Genomic DNA, 25,686 nt, shown 5'->3' with positions numbered 1-25,686 from the left:
CGCATACCAGTGATTCGTAGGCGTCCATGTTGATGTGACTTTAAACTGGAAAAAGCAGATTTTGGAACTCCTAAAACAAACTACACTGAAGAGTCGAAAAACCTTGTACATCTGCCTAATATCGTCTAGGGCCTCCGCGAGCACGTAGAAGTGCCGCAACACAAGGTGGCACGGACTTGACTAATATCTGAAGTAGTGCTGAAGGAAACTGACACCATGAATCCTGCAGACAGTCCATAAATCCGTAAGAGTACGATGTGGTAGAGATCTCTTCTGAATGCTGCAATGCATCCCAGATATGCTCAATAATGTCAATGACTGGGGAGTTTGGTGGTCAGCGGAAGTGTTTAATCTCAGAAGAGAGTTCTTGACGCCACTCTGTAGCAATTCTGGATGTGTGTGGAGTCGCATTGCCCTGCTGGAATTGCCCAAGTCCGTCGGAATGCACAATGGACATGAATGGATGCAGGTGATCAGACAGGATGCTTACATACGTGTCAATTGTCAGAGTCGTATCTAGATGTATCACGGGTCCCATATCACTCCAACTGCACACTAGTGCAGAGCCTCCACCAGCTTGAACAGTCCCCTGCTGACATGCAGAGTCCGTGGATTCATGAGGTTGTCTTCATACCCGTACACGTTCATCTGCTCGATACAATTTGAAACGAGAATCGTCCGACCAGGCAACAAGTTTCCAGTCATCAACAGTCCAATTTCGGTGTTGACAGTCTCAGGCGAGGCGTAGAACTTTGTGTCGTACAGTCATCATCGGTACACGATTGGGCCTTTAGTCGTCGTTCGTCCCTTTGTTGCAGGATCTTTTCCCGGCCACAGTGATGTCGGAGATTTGATGTTTTCCCGGATTCCTGAAGTTCACGGTACACTCGTGAAATGGTAGTACGAGAACATCTCTTCATCGCAGCCTCAGAGATGCTGCGTCCCATCGCTCGTGCGCCAACTATAACACCACGTTCAAGCTCACTTAAATCTCCATAACCTTCTATTGTAACAGCAGTAACCGATCTGACAACTGCGCGAGACACTTGTCTTATACACGCGATGCTGGCTGCAGAGCCGTATTCTGCCAGTTTACATAACTCTGTATTTGAATACGCATGTCTATTTCATTTTCTTTGAGGCTTCAGTGTAATTCAGCTGCATATGCAGTTAGAATCGTTGCACATCTTGCGGAGATTGAGACAAATCATTAACATACATTGCAAATTTCCATTAAATAATTTCATAGGGAATAATGTTCTGGGGTAACTTATCATTAAGAAAAGAAGTCTTCGTGCCTCAAAATGTTGCTGTAAGAGTAGTATGTGGTGCTGTACATATATATATAAGGAGTCTTGCATTCTGACTACTGCGTCACAGCATATTTATTCCCTCATGACCGCGTTTTGCTGTGTTCGATCGTAATTTCTATAGCGAATTTCAGTTTCCGTTGATGGTTTCCTTGTCACAAATGTTCACAGTTACTTTTCACTATTATTCATAACTCGTTAAATATCCGAAATAATTATCAGTTCCCTTTGCGATGTTGCAAAGTATTAACAATGGAGATGAAATTGGATTAATTTTCTTTATGTTTTCTGCGTCTATGCTAGTTAACAGCATCTGTCTTTGTGCATCTCTCAGAATTTGACAGAAATGTAGCATCCAGTAACGTTTTAAACCTTGCAAAGATGAAATATGAAGAACGTGTTATGCACTCGAAGTCACCTACTTATTAGTTAATTTCTTGGAAATTCTTTCGAATGATGTCGATATTTCGTTAGCAATTAAGCAAACATTAGAGGAAACAGGGAATAGCTCTCACGATTCTAGGAATTGCGATTCGAAAGATAATTTTTGTGTCACTCAAACTAAAGGACAAATATACAGTTCCTTCCCAGCCCAGACAAAACATATACAGTAACAGCTTTCAGTGGCAAGGAAAGCGTTCCAAATCTTTTGGTTTATGGAAAGAAGGCGAAAGCTCTTAAAGCAGCGTCCAAAGCCAGTTTCGTTTCGTAAAATCTGAACGTCGTAATCGTATAAATTTAAGAAAAATATACACGAAGTACGAAATCTGCGCCAAAATGAAACTCACAAAAGTATCAAAGAAGGACTATTCGACAGATTTAGAAATACTCGTGATAGTCAGTTCGCCATTGCCAAGAAATATCTACGAGACGGGGGCCTTCCCCAGGTTTCTTCGACCTGATTAAACAGATTCAGGAAATTAGATGGAAAAGGAAGTCGAAAATATACGAAGTTTACCTCAAGTAAACACGTGGAGGTGTCGTTACTAGGTAATACTACAGAGGAACTCGTAGCTAACGGGAATACGAAGCTATTCGATATCCCTTAATACTCTGTTTATAAAGTAAATCAGTCAGGTTTCACTTAAGAACTGCGTGCAAATAGCACTTTACCATTTCGAGCGAAAAAAGAAAAGCCTGTACTGGCAACCTATGCTATGATACGTTCGAATACAATTCCAGTGATAAGCCTCATTGGATTAGTGTTTCTAAAGATTTATATCTGTCTTCACGAAACTCGGGGCAAATTAAGACATAAATTTAAAAAAAAAAAGTTTGTAAGAGGTATGCGCTGCCTGCGATATGCAAGGTATAAGAGAATCGCTGACCAGAGAGCAGTGTTGACTGAGTACGAACTGTGTAGCTGTAGCAGTTAGTTGTTGCTAGTCGCTAGTCTGCGGCTGTCTGCAGTCTGCTCCGGTCGGGAATCTGGAGGCTGAGTATTATTGTATAAGGTAAAAAAGCAGCCTCGCGCATATCTAGTAATGTATCTGAACTGTCATCCAAATGTTTTAAAAAATGTCCTAATAATAATTTTTGTAATATAAAGTAATTTTTTTTAAAAAACATTCATTTCAATTTAAAAGAATTTACTAATTTCTCCAATCTATGATTATTCCGATTGTTCCAAAAGAAAAATCAGTTGCTTCCTTTCATAAATCACAAATGTATAGGCCAGCATTGCACAGAGCTGCGCCAGAAAAAAATTTTAGGTAAGAGCTGATATATTCGCCGTTTCTTTATTGAGGTAAGAATTTTTGCTTTTTTTATTCAGAATGATCTTACACGGCCATGACGCAGCACTGCTGTCGTCCAAAATTTACCAGGTTACTGAATTTATTATTTTTTTTATTATTACGAGGCTTAGGAATTTTTCTGTTTCGAGCCTACATTAAATGAGAAAAGAATTTTGTGGGTACATTAAATGTGAATACACTTCTGTACGGAGATTATAAATGGGAACCAATTTTGTTCTGAGGTTACACTAAATTAGAATCACATTCATTATTCATATTGATATTTATTATTAATATTTTTTATACTATTTTGTGGGGAGGTTACACTTGGCGACAACCGACTAGGATCGTATTTCTTTGTGAATCTCTGAGAAGTAGTTATATATCTGCTCTTATTTACTTAAACGTAGTTTGCATCTGGCGCAACGCATTTACTAATTTGTCATTCTTGCTTTCACAGATCATCGGCAATTTATTGCTCTTTGTTGTAATTGTGTTTGTTCCATTTTTTGCTTCGTCTTTGTTTCATTTTGTGCTTAGTTTTGATTAGTGAAAATGCCGCGAGAAACTGTTAACAGTACATCGCATTGTGCAACGAGTGAAATAGTCGACTCGAATAATTTGACCGATAATACTTGCGATACTCAGTGTAATAATGATAATCCTCCATTTACAGACAATCAGTGCGTACCTACCACTAATAATGATTTTAATGCTAATTATGAGCAAACAAATTCAATTGTGTCCTCTGTTAATTTAACGACAATTGATGACGCGGTACGTTCTGATACAATGAACGCCGCCCAGTTTGACACGCCTAATTTGCGAAATTTACGTAGTGAACAGATAATTGTTTCTAACGAAGGTGAACAATATTCACAAAACACGTCAGATTTATTTGATTCCGGTGTAGTGACCAACAGTGCACATCCGATTGGCAAACCTTTTTGTGATTCGGAGAATGACCTAATGGTTACACAAAGCATGACAAGTGCACATACACCATCACACAGCACAGATAATAGAGTCGCTAATTTTGGCTTGGATCAAATTATGGCAGTATTGCTACAACAGAATGAAAGACAAGACAACAATCACAAACAACTTAGTGAAAATCGCAAACAACAAATTAATGAAATTAATGAAAAACTAGACACCAATTCCAAATGAAAAACAAGACAGGTCGATCGAACAAATTAATGAGAACTTTAAACAGATTAATGAACAGATTGCAGCCGTTGCCGTGCAATGTCATGATACTAAAGAACAATTACGTGAGGAGATTAAGGTTTGTGCTAGGAATAGTAGTGAAGAAATTAGATCTGTGGCACAAGAATTAAGTAATACACATGCAGCCACAACTAAAATACTTAGAGACGAAATTAGTGCAGTCGCTAAACAATGCTCTGAAAACGCAACACAGTTACGTGACGAGTTTAAATTAATGTCAGAAGAACTTTCACGCACACTGGATGCAAAAGTAGACGCGAAATTTGACCAACAGAACAGCCAAATTGACGAACGTTTTAATCACCACCAACAAAACAGTTAAATGCGTTACCATAAATTTATACAGGAACAGAATAAAGTAAAGCGACAAGTCATGGAAACAATTACTGCACAAAGACAGGAAGATAAGCGTAAATTGTTTACGAAAGCAAAAACATACGTAGACAATAATACTGCTGCAGTATCAGACGAAATTAATGCTATCAAACAGTTGAACACCGAATTACATGGTGAAATCTCTGATCTTAAAACAAAAACAGACACACACACAGTAGACTTTCTGACAATGACCAACAGACTTGACAAGTTGGAACTAATACAGGATCCCAGTACCTTAAAAGCAGACGTTAAAAAATTGAACGAAACCACATGTAAAATACAAAAACAAATTAATGCTTGTGATAATAAAAACGATCGTCAGGTAAAAGCACTGACTGAAAAATATGATGAATTGGCCAGTCGTATTGACGTTATCGGAAGTAATAATGACACCAAATCAGACAGTACTTCAGCAATTTCGTTTAATCAAACACCTGAATTCCAAAATTTACAGCAGACGATCAGTGAGATAGATTCGTCCAATAATACATTACGTAGAAAATTGTCAACTTTAGAGCAAGAAGTGAGAGAGATGAAAAATGTTTCAGCCTTTAACACATCACAGCATACGCCACTTTGCGAACATTTGTCAGACTCACACAGCCAGTATAATTTAGGTAATTTACAGAGAGTAGGTGAGTTAGATTCCGAACAGTCACAGACAAACAGATTATCATACAATGCTGAACCTGTTCAGACGTACAGAGGCGATAATTTTGATTACAAGCACTTTCTATCCGTGAGAAAATTTAAAGTATTTAAAAATGACAGAACACAGATTCACCCCTTGGATTAGATACAACAATTTAGCTTTGCTTTTCCACCGACTTGGCCTGTAACACACAAACTAGAATTTATTTGAATATCAATATGAATAATGAATGTGATTCTAATTTAGTGTAACCTCAGAATAAAATTGGTTCCCATTTATAATCTCCGTACAGAAATGTATTCACATTTAATGTATCCACAAAATTCTCTTCTCATTTAATGTAGGCTCGAAACAGAAAAATTCCTAAGCCTCGTAATAATAAAAAAAAATAATATATTCAGTAACCTGGTAAATTTTGGACGACAGCAGTGCTGCGTCATGGCCCTGTAAGATCATTCTGAATAAAAAAAGCAAAAATTCTTACCTCAATAAAGAAACGGCGAATATATCAGCTCTTACCTAAAAAAAATTTTCCTGCACAGCTCTGTGCAATGCTGGCCTATACATTTGTGATTTATGAAAGGAAGCAACTGATTTTTCTTTTGCAACAATCGGAATAATCATGGATTGGAGAAATTAGTAAATTCTTTTAAATTGAAATGAATGCTTTTTAAAAAATTACTTTATATTACAAAAATTATTATTAGGACATTTTTTAAAACATTTGGATGACAGTTCAGATACATTACTAGATATGCGCGAGGCTGCTTTTTTACCTTATACAATAATACTCAGCCTCCAGACTCCCGATCAGAGAAGACTGCAGACAACCGCAGACTAGCGACTAGCAACAACTAACTGCTACAGCTACACAGTTCGTACTCAGTCAACACTGCTCTCTGGTCAGCGATTCTCTTATACCTTGCATATCGCAGGCAGCGCATACCTCTTACAAGTTTTATTGCAAAAACCTAATCAACGTAGCGAAATCTGGAAATATGGGAAGTAAAATTTCCAATATTACAGTCGAGAATGTCTTCTTAACAAATGCAGAAATTAGTCTGTTGCTTTTGTTGAGCTCTTGGCCTGGACGTAATGACACCTCTGTCTTTAGGAGGACGACAGACTTCACTCGAATCTAATATTGTGTTTCAGCCTCTCGATGAACAAATATTTATACAGTGCATTTTTTTTAGAAAGTTGCCATATTATACAGGGTGAGTCACTAATTATTGCCACCTAGAATCACTCCGAGAGTATGATAGTAGCTGAAAAGTTCGTGAGACAAATGTTGCATGACGTTGGTTTTTTGTTGCTGTGTGGGGTCGCGTCAGAGATACGAAGGTCAACTTTGTATTTTTAAATGGGATGCTTTAGTTTGGTACTTATTTTCTGATAGCAGCTATCGAGACCAATCCTATGACGTGTAACAGTAAGGTCTTTGAAGGTCAACTAAGGTCACAAAGGTGGCATGAACGTCCATGTAGGGAAAGTGTTCGAAGAAATGCCCATTTGTATCAATGCAGTGATACAATCTTCTTATCATGGATTGAGTGGTATTCCTTATCACTTCGGCACTTACCGAAGCACATGCTCTGACAATTCTCTCTCATATAACGAGCGAACAGTAAATATTCGCCGAATACGGCGTATCCATCTAACGTGTCATGACATGTAGCCACCATTCGACGGTTTCGCAATACAACACTAACAGGAACGGTAAGACTAGTATCGTCGAATTAAGCGAATATGAATAATGTACTCCTTCGAAGACATGTCGATATGCTTCTCATTTATGGAGAATGCCAACGAAATTCAGTGAGGCCTAGAGACTTATACACTGAAAGATATCCTCAACGTACTCACCTTACACGTCGTACATTTAAATATGTGTATGATAAATTGAGAACAACTGGATCTTTAACGCATCTGAAATGCATCCGGCAAAGGAAAGCTACTGATGAGGATACGGACCACCTTGTGTTAGTTGGCGTCAAATCGCAAGGGAATCAGGCATGAGCCAGAGTAGTGTTGTTCGTGTTCTGCATCACCATAAATATCATCCTTACCATATCAGTCTCCACGAAGAATTTACTGGTACGGGTTGTATGCATAGCACGTAATTCTGCCGACGGGCTCGACTTCAGATTCAGAGGGATAACGCATTTATTAATTTGATTTTATTTACTAACGAGGCTACATTCACGAACAATGGAAATGTTAATTTGCATAACATGTATTATTGGGCAACTGAAAATCCATGCCTGCTGCGGCAAGTTGCACACCACAAACCGTGGTCGGTGAATGTATTGTGTGGGTTTCTGGAGAACAGAACTATAGGCACCTATTTCATCGAAGGAAATCTTAATGGTACGAAGTGCACCACATTCCTGCAAGAAACATTAGGTCTGTTATTGGAAGAAATACTCTTAGGAACAAGGAATAGAATGTGGTATCAACACGATGGGTTTTTTGTAATGACATCGAATCCGTCATTGAGACTCTTGGCCATTATTTCAGTGTAAGTGATAGGCGCTCGTTCGCATACTCGCAGCACCAAGAAGGAGTTGCGCGACATAAACGAAAATTGGTAGACGTGTTTCTGTATCTGCTAGATGATGTCTATTTAAATCTCGCGACAGTGGTATAAGCATGGCGCGCGGTGCCACTATAAAACTGTAAATCAGGTTTGCTTTAAATACACTATGTGGCGCTTGTGAGCGTTGGTTATTTTGAGATTAGACGTCATGAGTTAACGTTACTCAAGAATGCCTTTAAGGTGACATAGAGGCCATTATCAACACCTCACTAAGTTTGAACGAGGTCGTGTAACAGGGCAACAAGACTCTGGGTGTTCCTTCTGCGATACTGCGGAAAGACTTGACAGGAATGTAGCGATTGTACATGATTCTCGGTAGCGATGGTCACGAGAATGTACGGTCACAAGAAGACCGGGCTCTAGACGGCTACGTAGCACTCACTACCCATAGGAAAACCGTCGTGTCAGTCGCATGTCTCTGGTGCATCGTACTGCATCTGCCTCAGCAATGTCAGCAGCAGTTGACACCACACTGACACAACGAACTGTCGTAAATCGATTACTTTAAGGACAGTTCCGAACCAGACGCACTGTAGCATGCATTCCACTAAGCCCAAACCACAAACATTTGCGAATTCGATCGTGTCAAAAGAGAGCTCATTAAAGAGTAGGGGGCAGATCTGTTGTTTGCTGATAAAAGATGGTTCTGCCTCGTTGCCACAAGGCGTGAGTTTCTATGGGTTGTCTACATGCTTCCGAAACACTACCTTCGCCAGCAAGTTCGGTGGATCTCTCCCCAGTTGAGGGCTTTTGGTGCATTATGGGCAGGACCTTCCCAGCATCTCGAGATTTTCACAATCTAACGCGCCAGTTGGACAGAATTTGGCACGATGTCCCTCAGGAGGACATCCAGAAATTCTGTTATGCCAAGCCGAATAATTGCTTGCATAAGGGTCAGAGGTGACGTTAATGACTTACTTGCGAACCTCTTTTTCTTGAGCAAATCACTCAATTTTTGTGGAACTGTTATCATTTCTTGTGTGTAGATATACGTCACGTCTACCGATTTACGTCGCATTCGGGAAATTCCTTCTCGGTGAATCCTTTTTTTCTATTTAATGCCATTTTTGCTGCTATATTTAGAAATTGCTTGTTAAAACTACTTACTGCTTGTAAATTATTGCCGCGCGGGATTAGCCGAGCGATTTAAGGCGCTGCAGTCATGGACTGTGCGGCTGGTCCCGGCGGAGGTTCGAGTCCTCCCTTGGGCATGGGTGGGTGTGTTTGTCCTTAGGATAATTTAGTTTAATTAGTGTGCAAGCCTAGGGACTGATGACCTTACCAGTTAAGTCCCATAAGATTTCACACACAATTGAACTTTTTTTTCTAAATTATCGGTCACAACATTGTCATTTAGTTTCACTGTTATGTTATCTTGTACAATGACTGGTCGCCCTGTCTCCCATTTGACAATGAACGATGTAGTTTTAATTTCATAATACAAGTTATTAATTTCTGTTACAACGCATATACTTTTTGATATTCTATTGATTTTCCTTAAAATATTACAGTATACTTTGCAGAACACAAGGGATGTTCGATCTTGACTTATATGAGTGTGAAGTTCCCTCTTCGTCTTATATGAGATTTTAGCTACCTTAGTTACGCATGGCTCATTATTTTTATGGGTCGTCTGGATAACTTCTTAGGCAAGCAGTTTCCAAATATTGAGACAGATTTACTGTGGGATAAATTGAGGTTAACATTAGTACCTCATCCCATATCAGCTCTTTCAACTGAATTTTTCTACATTGTGTTCTGTCCTCATTAATAAGCCTCCTTTTCATTACCTGTGCATCATGAACAGATAATCCATTAACTCTTGGATACAAAATCATTTTTCAGCCAGAGCATTGTCTATAAAAATGTTATCGGTTAGTGATCTGCTGTCTTGCTGTATGCAAGTTGAAAAATTGACTTCGGAAATTTGATTGAAACACCCAAACAATAATTCTAATTCCTTTTTGCTCTTCAAACTAATAGCCCTCTCATGTGAAAGGCAATAACACCTGCTTTTGCCAATGGAAAAAATACGAGGCAATGCCGAAAAGTAATGCTTCCAAATTTGTATATGAAGATTCTTAAAAATCTATAAATAAAACAAACATTACTAACCCTTAACTGACATTCAGCAATCTCGCAGACTGGTACCATTTTCTTATCACTTACCTTTGTTGAAGTATTTGAGCTACAACCTCTGAGTTTGAGTCTGGAGGCCGTGCAGTGAAAACTTTTGTTTCTGCCGTGGTTAATTCCATCATTGTTGTGTGGAACGGTGTGTGAAGGCGCGGCGTAGCAGTTACGTATCTTTTCTCAGGTAATTTGTTTTATACACATTTAAATCTACTTTTATTTTATTTAGCTTCAGATATCGTGTAATATAGAAACTTAGCGCCAGGTTTATTCATTACAGAGATGACGGCAAAAAGACCAGCTACATCGCGCATTATAGGGGAAATGACACTAATTTTGAGGTTCGTCTTCAGACTTGGCTTGCTGAATGTCTAGACAATAACAGTGACGTGGAAGAATCTTAGGAAATTGAAAGCAGTAATTGCTCAGATTCTGAGCAAGAGTTAGATAACGTACCAGGGATGGAATATAGGTCTACTAATGGTAGCAATAATGTCAGCGATGAAGAAAATACTGTGATATAGCGCAGTAATGACTCTTACACATATTTTTACGGAAAAAATAAGTGTTTCTCGTGGAGGTCGAATGTAAGGGCAAGGCGCGATAACATAATCGTTCAAGTCCCTGGACTTCGACCACTGGGTTAGGGAGAAAATCCAGAAATAGAATACGTATGGGAACTTTTTTTTTCTGAACATATTCCGTCAGAAATAATCACATGTACTAATGCAAAAGTATCAAAAATGAGAAAGAATTAAGAGAACCATGAGAGACTGACTTGTCTTCATGACCTTGACATGACCGAACTAAAAGCATTCGTTGCTCTTCTTGTGTATGCAGCGATTTTCAAGTCAGGAAACAAGTCCCTATACTGTCTCTTTGCAACTGATGGGACTGGACGTGACATTTTTCAATGTACCATGACAAAAAATAGTATGTTTTTCCTTGTGGCTGCTCTTAGGTTTAATAACCCATAAGATACGGAGGAAATAAAGAAGGAAGATTCTGCTGGAGCAATTTCAAAGATTTTTTATGTGATTACTGAAAACAGTCAATAGTGTACCACCTTGGGAGCTACAGTGACTGTGGATGAAGTGCTGGTACTCTTCAGAGGGCGTTGCAGCTTCGTTGAGTACTTGACAAAGAAATCGGCAAAATGTGTCTTGCTGATGCACGAACTCATCATCTTTATAATGCATACATCTGCTGCGGAAGAAGGAGTGACAGCTTGACTTTATCAGATGAAGATTAAAGGCTGAAAACACCCACTGAAGTTGTGGTGAGACTGGTGAAACCAATAGAAGAAACACACATAAATATGATGGCATACAATTGGTTTTGATCCACTGAACTGCTCCAACAACTTCTAACAGGGAACTGGCATTTTTGGGCGCACTAAAGAACAATAAACTAGAAATCCCTAATAACTTTCTTCCTCAAAGAGGAAGAGAGGAGAAGACTGTCGTTTATGGCTTCACGGAAGAGATGTCACTGCTCTCCTATGTTAGGAAGAAGGGGAAAGCATCGATCATTATTGTAGAGGGGGAAAGCTGTAATCCTGGTCACCAGTACGCATCATTCTAAGAACGTCGATCCAGAGAATGGTGAACCGGAAATTATCTCTTTGTATAACGTAACAAAAGACAGTGTGGATTCCCTGGATCAAAAACGTGCAGCTTATACCGCGAAACCAAGGACAAGAAGATGACCCGTAGCAATTTTTTTCGCACTCGTAGATATTGCATGCGGAGTAAACCTCTACCAAACTTTCAAGAAGACTACAGACATAAAACTCCTTTACTTCACGAAATCGTTAGCGAGGACGCTAACATACGCCCTTATGACACGCCGTCTGCAGGTAAGAAGTCTTCCAAGGGAACTTACTGTTTCAATCAGACGCATACTGCAGATACCAGATGAAGAACATCCACAACTTCAGGCTCATCAGGATAATTTTGAAACAAGAAAAACCAGGTAACTTCTGCCATGCGAAACTGAAGAAGAAGACTAAATATCCTTGTCAACAGTGTGCACGTGCAGTATGTATCGAAAGTTCAAGAAAAATGTGTAAAATGTGTTTTGAAACGAAAAAATAAGAAAGTTCTAATTCAAACAGTCACAGCGTTCAGTCTAAAGTGTCCGTTTTTCCTCAATATGTAATACTTTTTTCTTGATAATACTTTTCTTGATACTTCTTTTTGCAATAAAATAGTTTTTATCAAATGTGATTCATATTTGTGCAAATTAAACTTCTAGTGCCTGACAGACCGCAGCATGTTAGTTACGTCAGAAATACTAGACATGTTAGTTGAGGGATAACAATCAACATCTTTACTCAAAATGTCTACTACTTTATTTCTCAATATAGTCATCCTGGTGACGAACACATTTTTTCCAATGAGAGACCAGTTTGATGATACTGGCACTATAGACTGTTTCACATTGTTGACGGAGCCAGAACCACGCCTCTGCTTGCACCGCTTCATCACTGTGAAGGTGGTGTCCTCGGAATTGATATTCAAGTTTTGGAAACACATGAAAACCGAATGGGGCCAGGTCGGAACTGTGTGGAGGATGGTCGATGACAGTGGACCCAAGGTGTCGTATTGTTGTAGATGTCGCAGCATTCGTCAGCGGTTTTGGATTGCCATGCTGAAGGAGAAGGTGTTCCATGTGTGAACGAAATTTTCGACTTCAGAACTGGATTAGAGCACGCTCTTTCTCACGCAGCGACATACAGCTATGTTACACAGCACCGAAATATAGGCCACATTTCGTAGACCTCTACTGGCAGAGGGCTGCAAGTATGTAGACATGAAGAATAAAGATGCTCAGTGTTAGTAACGTTTATTTTGTTTGAGAAGCTTAAAGACTTTACACATCGAAAATTTGGAGGGGTTATGTTTCAGCACGCCCTCGTGTAATGTTCCCGTGGCTCAGAACAAGTGTCAACGAAAGGGAGAGCACGACAAACGTTCGTGTATCGTTGTGCCGGCCTTTGTGGCCGACCGGTTCTAGGCGCTTCAGTCTGGAACCGCGCGACCGCTACGGTCGCAGGTTCGAGTCCTGCCTCGGGCATGGATGTGAGTGATGTCCTTAGGTTAGTTCTGTTTAAGTAGTTCTAAGTTCTAGGGGACTGATGACCTCAGGTCTTATCAAGATCGGACCATATTTGTGCATCTTTTTTTAGGACAATATTTTATTATAGATACCTGCATCATTTGTGAAATGTCTGAGGTAAGTATTAAAACTGTCTGCAATGTCGTTACCATAGAATTTAAAACGTAATTTTCGATAAAAGATAACACGCTGCGATCCTCCCAGCCAATAAATTCTGAATCCAGTCACAAATTTCGTCCAGTACCATTTACGATCGAAGTTCCGGCCAAAAACGTAGGTTTAGTAGGGATCAAATCATTCTCGGAAGCGAAATAATACTGCGTCTATCTGACTGCATTAATAGCTTCCGGGATGTCATGTGAGAAAAGTGTAGGTTCAGTTTTCATGACCAATGTTTTCCAATTTGTGTGGTGTGTATGTGTGTGGCGAACGTCATTCCCCTTGAGATACTTCTTTACGTTTGTGCACAGAATATGTTCTATGATTCTATAACAAATGTACCTTAACGAATCTGAACAGTGGTTTTGTATATCTCCTCTTGTTGAAAAGTGTGAGTTGTGCGTTTTTCCAATTATTGGCCACAGGTTTTTGTTCGAGTGATCTACGTTATATCATGGTTAAAAGAGGGAATAGCTCACATACAAATTCCGCACTGAACCTGGCAGGAATTCCGTCGGTCCCTGGAGATTTGTTCGATTATAGCGATTTCAGCCATTTCTCAACGCCGCTCATATGATATCTATTTAGCACACCTTTACACTCGGGCAAAAAGGAACACATGGAAACAGAGTTGTTCGTTTCTGTTTTTTCTTTGCTACTCTCAGTTCCAGTTTCTATGTCATCCATGAGAGTCAGGATACTAACATCACTGCCACAAGCTGTCTTTACACGGAAACATTTTGATTGTACCTTGAAATAGTGTGGTCCTGAGTTGAATTAAATTGTTGTTCCTGCTGTTACGCAACGCATTCGATGAAAACGAGTATACAACACATTTATCATCTACATGTGCACGCAGCTTTTTTTGACGTATTTTAGATGGCGATGTGGGTATTAGAGGAAGGGAGACCCAGCCTAGGTACACACACACGCCGGAAGAGGAGCAGTACCGACGGTGTAAGCCCTAAGATGAATGGGTCTTGTACTTTGAGCCTTATCGTAGGTGCCGCCAGCTTCGAACTGGCAACTGCTTCATCCCTCATTCTGTCACACGCGATGGGAACTTAGCGGGATGGAAAGAAAGAAGACACTATTACTGCTCCGTTCATTAAACATTTTTGTAGGCGGTACAAACACTGTTATAAAGAGAAAGTGAGCAGTATTTTTGATAAATATCCTCATAAATGGTCTAGCTTGTAATGAAGATGACCGTTTCGTTATATTTATTTTAATGTATATCTGGTTCCTAAGTATTCTGAGATTATTTGCTAGCAGTTTGTATAACATGCTAATCACAAAATATTAATAATATTGTCTGCAATGTATAAACAATACCATATTTGGTTAAATTCATCATATGTAGTCATTATTAAAACTAACATACCTTACATAATTAGATCGGATTTCTATCACGTTGACCTAATAATTGTCACTTTGGTGACCAAAATTAATCATTATTTTGTATTTTGCGTTATGTTTCATTTCAAATGAAATCTTCATTTTACTTATTGCGTGAAATTTAAATCAAAATTGCTATTAATTTCATCAAAATTTGAAGTAATGACAACCATCAGTTGTCTGAACTACGAAACATTAAAATGTGAGTAGCTACACCAGAAGTGTGTTGTTATTGATAACATTCAAGTTACCACAATAATTTTCACACTCTGTTTCAGTCATAGTAACTGGTATTTACAGTAAAAGAAATTACGTTGGAAAATAATTGTGGTATCAAGCACTAGATCACTTGATGGTGCACTTTATGGGCTCTCGTTGTGTCGACTTCTTTTCCGTTCTATACTTCATATGAAGCTGGAAAGTGTTAAATGTTGGAATGTGAAACAAGAATAAAATACATCAAAGGTAGTATCTGGAACATATCATTTGAACAAGAATTTTGTGTTAAGAAATCAGAATGTGGAATCATCGAATAGACATTTGTACTACCAGAAGCAATAACTGCATATTGTACTCCAAAAAGTATGTGATTAATTACATTTCTTGTTTTTATTTTATTTTGATATTACTATCTATTTTAACCTCTCAGTCATTCCGATGTTTTACACACATTGGTAAATAGCTGACTTTTGGGCTGATTAATTATGATCAAGCTTGGCAACTACCAAACAAGAAATCAGTTAATTTGTTTCTATACACTACCTCAAAAGTCCCATTCACCATATTTTAGCATCCAGCGTCGGCCCGATATCACGCGAATTTACCAAAATTTTGGCGCCAAGGCTGGGGCTTTGACTTTGTACGATACAACTCGGCGAGATGTTTGTTAGCTGTTAGATGCTGGGTATTGTGTTCTTATGGCCCCCAGTGGATGCTCTGGCAGTACTGGAAACTGAACCTGGAGTCTCCCCATGGCAACCAGCACTGTTAAATACAACACAGCAACCACTCTGTAGTTTCTCCAGAAACAAGCATCAGACATTTAGTGTACTGTAAATACTGTTATTCGTGAAGAGTCAAACACGATAGTTATAAAATCGTCTGGTAATACCATGCGCTTTAGTTAGGATGATATATGTCAGGGCACTTTTTAAAATCGGTAAAATGACTACCGAATCGTAAACACTGCTGGAGTTTGTGTGACCGGTTTCAAGATAGTTTACAGGTACGTTTATCACTTTTGCAAGCGAATGTAGTTATTCTGTCGGTTTTAAACTCTGTTGACGGCTTTTGAATGTCGTCTTCTTATGACCCCTATGGATGCATTGCGGAACGCTGTTAAACATGACATAGCAGCTGTTTCGCAACCTATGTAATAGTTATTTCCCCTTTAGTGCAACAGCTCTCTGATGGAGCACGTCATACGTAGAATTGGAAATCAAGTCAGCAGGCAGGATTGTTTCCAGGCTTTGAGTATCCACTATCGCCAACGTCACCACCGATGGTGAAGAGGCTAGCTTTGCATAGAGCACCGATGTGTGTGCTTTTATCCATTAAAATATAGAAGCTGAATATATTTGACAGATGCATGATGAGGGAGCTATCTATAGATGACCTACTTCGTTATACAATGTTTCTAGAAAATAGTTGTTACAATTTCCATGGTGTTGCATTCACCTCCACCCCACTCCTCGGCAGCGCCCAGGGCTACTGTTCATCTGCTGTATTCAACAGATTTGCTCTGCACACTATGGTGAAACTTTGATCATCATTGAACATCAGTCAGATGTCAGACTGGTAAAGCTGTTTCGCTCAAGTAGTTATTAACCACTCCTCTCCCAGTGTTTATTATTATTATTCAATGTGTGTATGCATATTTCCACGTTTTTTACTTCCCCCTAAACATAGTGACTTCCTGATGCAGCACCTGATTATTGGAGCGGAAAACAAGTCAGAATGCAGTATCGTATCTAGGTTTTGAGCTGCCACTATATTCAACGTCAGCAACGATAGTCGAACATCTATCTTCGCACAGTGCATCAATGAATGTGTTGTTATTGACTAGAATGTACAAGCTGAATGCGAGTGACAATAAAAGGTATGTGTTAGATTGGGAGGTCAATGCAGTGACCATTTTTGAAAATTTACCATTCAGAGACATGAAAGTACAGCTATCAGGTTATGCATGGTATCAGTTATTCCAGAATTCAGAAGAAATAACTGCAATGTTGAACATTCAGACGTCGACGTCGACGGTGTTATTGGAATTGGATGAGCACACAGTACGTGTCGGTGACTACGCAAGAACTGTGAGAAAAGTGCAACACTAAGAATGTAACCCAGTGCATTTAGTTTTAAGAATCTACATTCAAGAGTTTGATGTAAGCTAGCACTGCCCTCCAGCGTTTGATGGACGACTGTACTGAGTGTTGTCCTTTCACGAGCAACGATTTTATAGAAATGTCTGGCGAAGACTAACACAGATTATCCATCAGAACTCTTCAGAAAAATTCACTGCTAGTAATTTTAACGCGTGTTGCGCTTCAGTGTACAGTACTATATACGTTGCATGAGCACCTGTTGAGAAACTTCGTGTTGAGACTTCACCTAAGGACGTGGTTGTCAAGACTTGTTCTGCACGTGCCCTTGGTGCTGACACGAACCTGTGATGACTTCGCACTATTCCATGTCGTTCTGATTAGCATCTCAGTCTTTGCTGGATTTCATTCCAGTCTGATGCTTATTCTCACGAACATTGGGCTTACTTCCTTTTCTCAAGCCAGTCGTCCATCTTTCAACTGATTCTACGTTTTCAGCCTGATTCCAGTATTGAATGCGTTGGCCACAAGCCCTCGCCAGCGTCCTGCAGCGCTAATCCTCTCTCCCTGACCAAAGGGAATGAGCCATTTCGTCGCCGACACCTGAAAATCAGCTTCCAGCAGCTGCCTGCTCGCAGAGATGATGTCGCTACTGGTTGACGCCCATCGATAACGAGTTCAGCACTGCCGATGGCCGGTTAAAGACCATAGTGAAGTCTAGTCAAAGAACTCGTTTGTGCTGCATTTGACAGACCAAACCCACTGAAACGATATAACTTATTATTTTCCTTTTCTTGTTGATATTATCATATGTGTTCATCTCTCAATCATTCAGAAGCTTTGCACATCCAGTGAAGATATGAGGACTGATTTGATTAATTGTGATCAAGCCTGAAGTACACCAAATAGGAAACAATTAATATTTCTCTATATTCTCGGAAAAAATTCCCATTCACAACATTTTAGCGAATTTACCACAGTCTGCAACTTTTGCTCACTTGTCTCCTCCCTCATAATAATGTTTTGTTATTAAAATTTTTTAACTAATTGACTACTCTAGAGCACTATTTGATCATAAAGGCTAGCGAAAATGTTTCATATTTTCCGCTTCAGAACTGCGGGACTAAGAGGCAAGAATATACAGCTAAATCACTTACATCACTATTACTCCTCAGCGTCACGTTTTCTAACAAGGCAATATTGTTCACCCCAGAAAGACAGTTATTATGAATAGTCATTTCGGTACCTGATTCATTCCAGACAATATCAATGTCCTTAAATTCAACTGATATCAGTTTTATGTAGCTTCACTGGGAGGGCCTCGAGTTTCATTTTGAAACTCATAAGTAAATCATTCGTAATCGACGGCAGTGTCGTGATTTGGATGAACATGTGGAAGAATTTATACAATCTCCGCTACCTATTATAAGTTAAACTGGTTTTCGTGTCTCATTTAATTATTTTTCTGTTTAATATTGTTCCGTGGGACCACGTACGCAAAATCTTTTAGGTCAAGGAATCAGTCTGTTCTTAGCTCTTACAAAGCTGGTTACAGAAATTAAAATCTCAAAAACATGTTTTTAAAAACTTACAAAGCATTTCCTTTTGAATAAGTACATTTTATTAACACATCGGGAATTTTTTGTGCAAAAATGGAACAGTTAAAATTCCATGACTTTTGAACAACGACTCACGAACTGACACCGCCTATCGTTTTGGCTGCCCTTTCTGGTGTGTGAATAGTCTCTGTGTATGCACAGTGTTCACTGGAAAAATCGTGCCATAGGCCGTAATAGCGTGATAATCTGAAAACAAGCTTTCGCCTTTCAGTGTCACATACAGATTTTTACAGTAAAAATAACAGCATTTAGTTTCTGCAGGAGGTCTTGACTGTGATACTATTTAGACAGTTTTTATTCCCTCTTAATGAATAAGAATTTAAAAATTTTCACTTTACTGATTATTTTATTACCATGTGATAATAAGACTTCACTTCCACATGAGCCCCGTGTCGGACACTATGTACATTGTTTGTTCTAGTGAAGAATCAATCTGTTTTCTGTAAGCTAGGCACTGATTTTATTCACTACCCCATTTGATAAATCATTTACATTGCATCTCATGCTTTGCTCAAGTTTAAAATTTTGTTAGTGTCATTAGACTGATATATATTGAGAAAAACGAAGTAACCAGAAATCAATAGTCTTACCCGTGCCCTTAACCGCACCCCATTCACATTCAGATCTTTTCTTCCTTTGTTGAAAGTGAATGCCGAACGCCAACCTTCTGTCTGCTGTTTCCCTTATAAGGAGGAATTTTTTTGACTTAATACTGTGTCTTTGCCGGCACAACGATGGAGGCAATAAAATTTGACTGTTGGTCAGGAAAGCTTTTTTTTCTCACACGAGGGGAAAAGCAGATGAACATTTACGTAAAATTTAGTGGGCTAATTCTGAATATGGAGAGTTAAAAGCTTTCGATCAATTGATATGAATTACGTAGTAGGCAGTAATTATTCAGCGCTTATCCTGGGCAACAGAAGCCAGTGTACGTTTAATTGTTCTCATTATTCACTCTCTGTTTTCATGGGACTATTGATAACTTTATCAGTTTATCCAATTGAAAACTAATTGTAAGCTGGTTTATTATCCAAATAATCCTATTTTCTCCGTATGTGACAATGTTATTGGTTTATCTGCCAACTGAAGGCTTTTTAGTTATTTCCAACAATACAAACTGCTTTACCTTTTTCTCTTTTACCATTTGTGAACAAATAAAGACTATTCTGCCGACTGACAGTTCTACGACAGTACTGGAAAAAAGGTTGTGGCCCGGTGAAATGATATTGTTGTTTGGGAACTTGAAGTCTATGAACTACTGTAAATGGTACCCAGGTAACCGAACACCGTCATTTCCAGTCAATGACCGAGTCATCTGGACCACAGGAGCCAGTCCATTATATCTAAACAGAGCCCATAACATTATGGAGCCACCATCAGCTTGCACAACACCTCTTTAACAACTTGAGCCCATGATTTAGTGGGATCTGTGCCACATTCTAACACTACCATTTGCTCTTACCACTTGAAACAGGAACTCATTTGACGAGGTCACGGTTTTCCAGTCTCCAAGGGTACAACCGATATGGTCACCAGCACTGGAGAGCTGCTGCAGGTGATGTTGTGCTGTTAGCAAAGCCACTCGCGTCGGTATTCTGTTACCATAGCCCATTAACGCTGAATTTCGCCACACCGTCCTAACGGATACATTCATCGTAAGTCCCACACTGATTTCAGTGGTTACTTCACGCATTGTTGCTTGTCTGTTGACGCTGACAACTCTACGCAAACGCTGCTGCTCTCGGTCGTTAAGTGAAGGCCGCCGGCCACTGCGTTGTCCGTGGTGAGAGGTAATGCCTGAAATGTGGTATTCACGGGATACTCTTGAGATTGTATATCTCAGGATGTTGAATTCCCCAACGACTTGCGAAAAAGAATGCCACACACATCTAGCTCCAACTATCATTCCGAGTTTTAAGCCTGTTAATTCATGTCCTGTGATCATAATCACGTCGGAAACCTTTTTACATGAATCACCTGAGTACAAATGACAGCTCCGTCAATACACTTCCCTTTTATACCTTGTGTACACGATACTACCGCCATCTGAATATGTGCACATCGTTATCCAATGGCTTTTGTAACCTCATTGTAGATGTTGGCAAAGATAAAGTGCGGTTGTGGTTTTCATACACTTACATTCAGAAAAAAAAAACAGAAAATCTTGAACGACTAGAGACAGAACGTTCATATTCACAGGACATGGAGTTTAGTGTGTTCTGCGGAAATGATTAGCCTTTCAGTCACCTTGAATCAGTCTGCCCCAGTAGCTGAGTGGTCAGTGCGACAGAATGTCAATCCAAAGGGCCCGGGTTCGATTACAGCTGGGTCGGAGATTTTCTCCAATCAGGGACTGGGTGTTGTGTTGTCCTAATCATCATCATTTCGTCCCCACCGACGCGCAAATCGCAGAAGTGGCGTCAAATCGAAAGACTTGCACCCGCAAACGGTCTACCCGACGGGAGGCCCTAGTCACACGGCATTTACATTTATTTACCTTGGTTCAGTATGTGTCCTGTTGCCTAGTAGGCACAGAGTCGGTCATGGGCCCTGATAACTCCTTTTATGCGTGATGGAATCGATGCTTATATAGAGTGAATGGCGTCCTGTGGTGTACACATCCATGCTGTGCTCACCAGGTTCCAAAGTTCATCTGTGGCGGTTGGAATTGGGTCACAACGCTACACCAAGCATCCATCATATTCCATACATTTTCGATTCACGGTAAGTCTGGTGATCTGGCGTGCCTGTGTAAAAGGTTGACATCCTATGACACCAAGAAGGCACATTTTCGTGTGCTAACATGTAGTGGTGCATTGTCTTGCTGAAAAATTGTCTGGGGTGTTGTGCAGAATGGGTATGGTTCAAATGGCTCTGAGCACTATGGGACTTAACTTCTGAGGTCATCAGTCCCCTAGAACTTTGAACTACTTAAACCTAACTAACCTAAGGACACCACAAACATCCATGCCCGAGGCAGGATTCGAACCTGCGACCGTAGCGGTCGCTCGGTTCCAGACTGTAGCTCCTAGAACCGCTCAGCCACTCCTGCCAGCACAGACTGGGTATGGTTACAAGTCGCAGGAGTTCATCCACAGAGGTCACACTGGTCGTAGTTCCCCTGGACTGTGATTTGTGGTTGTACCCAGCAGCACCCCACATCATAAGGCCGTGTTATGGCGCTGTAAGTCTTCCGCGAATATAGTCAATGTGATGCCGCTCCCCTTGTCTGCGGCGAACCAAAATGTTGCCATCACTTTCAAACAAACAGAACCTGGATTCGTCCGAAAACAATATCTGATGCCATTTCCGTCCTCAGTGACGTCGTTCCATACACCACTGCCGTCTAGCATGTTTATGCATTTTTGTCGAAGATATGCGGGGAAGTGGACGACGCACATGTAGCCCACTCCATAATAAACGGCGACGTACTGACACACCTGGCAGATCTGTCCTGCAATGCCTGTGGAATGAGGTGTCGATTTTTTCGGGTGGGGGTGGGGGTGGCCGGGAGGGGGGGTCTGTGTTCTGCAGCCTTCCGTGAACCATTCTGCACATACTGTAAGTAGGCTGTTTAGGTTTTTTTATTGGTAACGCCACCTCTGTATGAAAATCACTGGCTGTGCTGTGTGCAGTCTGTGGCTAGTTTGCATTGTTGTCTGCCATTGTAGTGTTGGGCAGCGGCAGCTGGATGTGAACAGCGCGTAGCGTTGCGCAGTTGGAGGTGAGCCGCCAGCAGTGGTGGATGTGGAGAGAGAGATGGCGGAGTTTTGAAATTTGTCATGAACTGCTATATTTATCTATGATGATATCAAGGTAAATACATTGTTTGTTCTCTATTAATATCTTTCATTTGCTAACTATCCCTGTCAGTAGTTAGTACCTTCAGTAGTTTGAATCTTTTATTTAGCTGGCAGTAGTGGCGCTCGCTGTATTGCAGTAGCTTGAGCAGCGAAGATTTTTGTGAGGTAAGTGATTTGTGAAAGGTATAGTTTAATGTTAGTCAGGGCCATTCTTTTGTAGGGAATTTTGAAAGTCAGATTGCGTTGCGCTAACAAAATATTGTGTGTCAGGTTAAGCACAGTCATGTATAATTGTTCAAAGGGGACGTTTCATATGTCGACCCTTAGCCTAGGATAGCTCACTGGAATCTTCTGATTTTTCTTGTAGTTTGCGTAATTGGTGTAGCTATTGTTTATTGCTAGCGTGTAATTATAGAGAGAATTTCCTTTGTAGTTGCAGTCTTTCATTGTTGTATAGTAAAACAGTTGTGGCATGCATGTAGATTTGCACCAAGTATTTCGCAGCTACGCTTGCAATTAACTACATATTATTTTCAGTGCTATGTTAATGTGTTCTCTTATTTTTTATCTTCAAATTGTGCTTTTCTGTGTTATCGTGTGAAATATTGTGACAATTATGGCGTGTGAAAAACGTAACACTAGGCTCCAAACTAAACTGAGAAATAATAGTGACGACGAGCGTAGCTTATCAGCGCCGCAGAGTAATGAATTAACTAATGTTCAAAGTAGTAATTTGGTAACTGTGCACAGGGAAATGGAGCGGGCGTGAAACAATGGCGTGGACAGTGAAACAATTAGTGAAGAGGGAAGCATTATCGACCGATCGGTCGGCAATAGCTCGCCTCAGGAAGCCGAAATGACACGACACGATCTCGCAAATACTGTAGATTCAGGTTTTGGATCCTCACCGTTTTCTCAAATGAGTCAAGACACATTTTCCGCTTGTCAAAATGTGAATGTTGCCGGTGCAACTTCACTCCCGAAAAGCACTGAGGAACATGTTTCAGACACCAGTGCATTGTTATTACAATTAATGCAACAAATGGGACAAAAGCTTGAAAAGTTAGACACAATGGAACAACACCAGAGACAAACACAGCAACAGTTAGACACAGTGGAACAAAATCTCAAAAAGTTAGACACAGTGGAACAAAATCTCAAAAAGTTAGACACAGTGGAACAAAATCTCAAAAAGTTACACAGTGGAACAAAATCTTAAAAAGTTAGACTCATTGGAACAAACTCTTGAACAAACACGTGAAGACTTAACTACTGAGTTACATAACATTGAATCGAAATGTCAAAAAGTCTGTAATGACGTAAAAACACAAATTTGTGAGCATTTTCAACCTATTTTTTCGCGGCATGAAAATGCATTACACAATCACGAAGCAGCCATAAAAGAACTGCAAACTATTGTTCATGAAAATCATGAGACCTTGCAAGCTAAATTTGACTCAGTTGCATCTACCGATTCGGTTACGCAACTTGCAAAAACTCAGGAAAACTTAAAGGACACAGTAGATACTCTGAAACTTGGTTCAGAAAAACACACTGAGGAAATAAGTACACTATCGGATAAAGTAGCCGAACTTTCAGATCAGTTCACTAACTTATCTACAAAGGTAGCCTTCACTGACACAGAAGAGTATGAACAAATTAGGAAATTCAAACAAAATCAGAATCAAATTAATACGCAACACCAAAGAGAAATCCGGGAAGTACAAGATCAGCTGACACAGGTAATACAAGAATTACGTATTTCAGAGGACACTCGCGCTCCAACACGGGAAGAGGGACTTAGAAATACGGAAAAGCCGCAAAATAATAACACAGGGCATTTCGGAAGTTATGAAAGAAATTGGCAATGTGCACCGAATTTTGAGATGGAACGGCCGACACGACCTAACAATGACCGATGTGCGACTCGCCGACATGATGATTTTGACTATAAGCTGTTCATTACTACACGTAAATTCAAAACATTTAAGAATTCTGGCAACGACATTCATCCACAAGCATGGCTCCATCAATTCTCTCATTGTTTTCCTCCCAACTGGTCGTTGGAACACAGATTAGAATTTATGTGTGGCTATTTAGAGAATGAACCAGCTGTAAGAATGCGATCGGTAATTCACGATTGCCACAGTGAAGGAGAGTTTTACCATGCCTTCCTCTCAGCATATTGGTCTCAAGCTACACAAGACCGTGTAAAACATAGCATCATGATGATGAAACACTTTGAACAATCTGAATTTTCCAGTCTTGTCAAATATTTTGAAGACATGTTGCATAAGAATCAATATCTTTCAAACCCATACAGCCCCTCAGAACTCATCCGCATTTGCTTACTCAAATTGCCTGAACATTTACGACATATTATTTTAGCAGGACGTTGTAAAGAAGACATTGAGGCTTTTCAGGGACTGTTACAAGAACTGGAAATTGACACAGACAGTCGCGGGATGCGAAAACAGGAAAACAATCACTACAGGTCACTTCCGTCACAATTCCGTGACGACAGAAACAATAACTGGCCACGACAAGCCTATTCTTACAACGCAAATCGTGATCGAAACAGACACCACCCGTATTACAACCGTTGGCAGAGTAGTAATAATTACAGGGAAAGATCACCTCTCTGTGGTAATGACTATCACAGAGACAATCAGAGAAACAGACAATATGGGAACCAAAACAATTATTATCAAGGGAGACAGAATAACTTTAGACGCAACGGTCCAGCGCGCAGTTACGATTCAGGGAGAAATTCTCCACCACTTAACCGACAAGAAAGAAGCTACAGGAACTACCGACATGACGACAGACGATATGATCGTAACGACAGACCTGAACTGCATCAGAACTGGCGGGATTCAAACAGAGCTGGGCACTTTCGACAACGTGAATTTGTAGAAGTTAGGTCTCCAAACCCCAATAACGACACGCGCCAACAAAGAGGCAGACAATGACTCGCGCCGCAGGCAGCCACCTGCGCCGGCTGGCTCAGAGAAAAATAACATAGACGCTAACCTTGAGAAAAACTCCAGTATTCTTTACCGACGTATACCGCCTGACAATTGCATTCAAGTTCAAACTCTGAGTACTATGAAGGGTAAAGGTTTACACCACATTTCACATGTAAAACCGTTTATTGAAAGATAATCTGCTTTTTAACTTAGTCTTTGTCATAAAATTTTTCGCTTCACATTTCTAGTATGCTTTGTCAGA

This window comes from Schistocerca serialis, chromosome 9, assembly GCF_023864345.2.
Source record: "Schistocerca serialis cubense isolate TAMUIC-IGC-003099 chromosome 9, iqSchSeri2.2, whole genome shotgun sequence".
In the NCBI taxonomy this organism is placed as follows: domain Eukaryota; kingdom Metazoa; phylum Arthropoda; class Insecta; order Orthoptera; family Acrididae; genus Schistocerca; species Schistocerca serialis.
The sequence above is the reverse complement of the archived record's forward strand: the minus strand, read 5'-3'. Positions refer to the sequence as shown.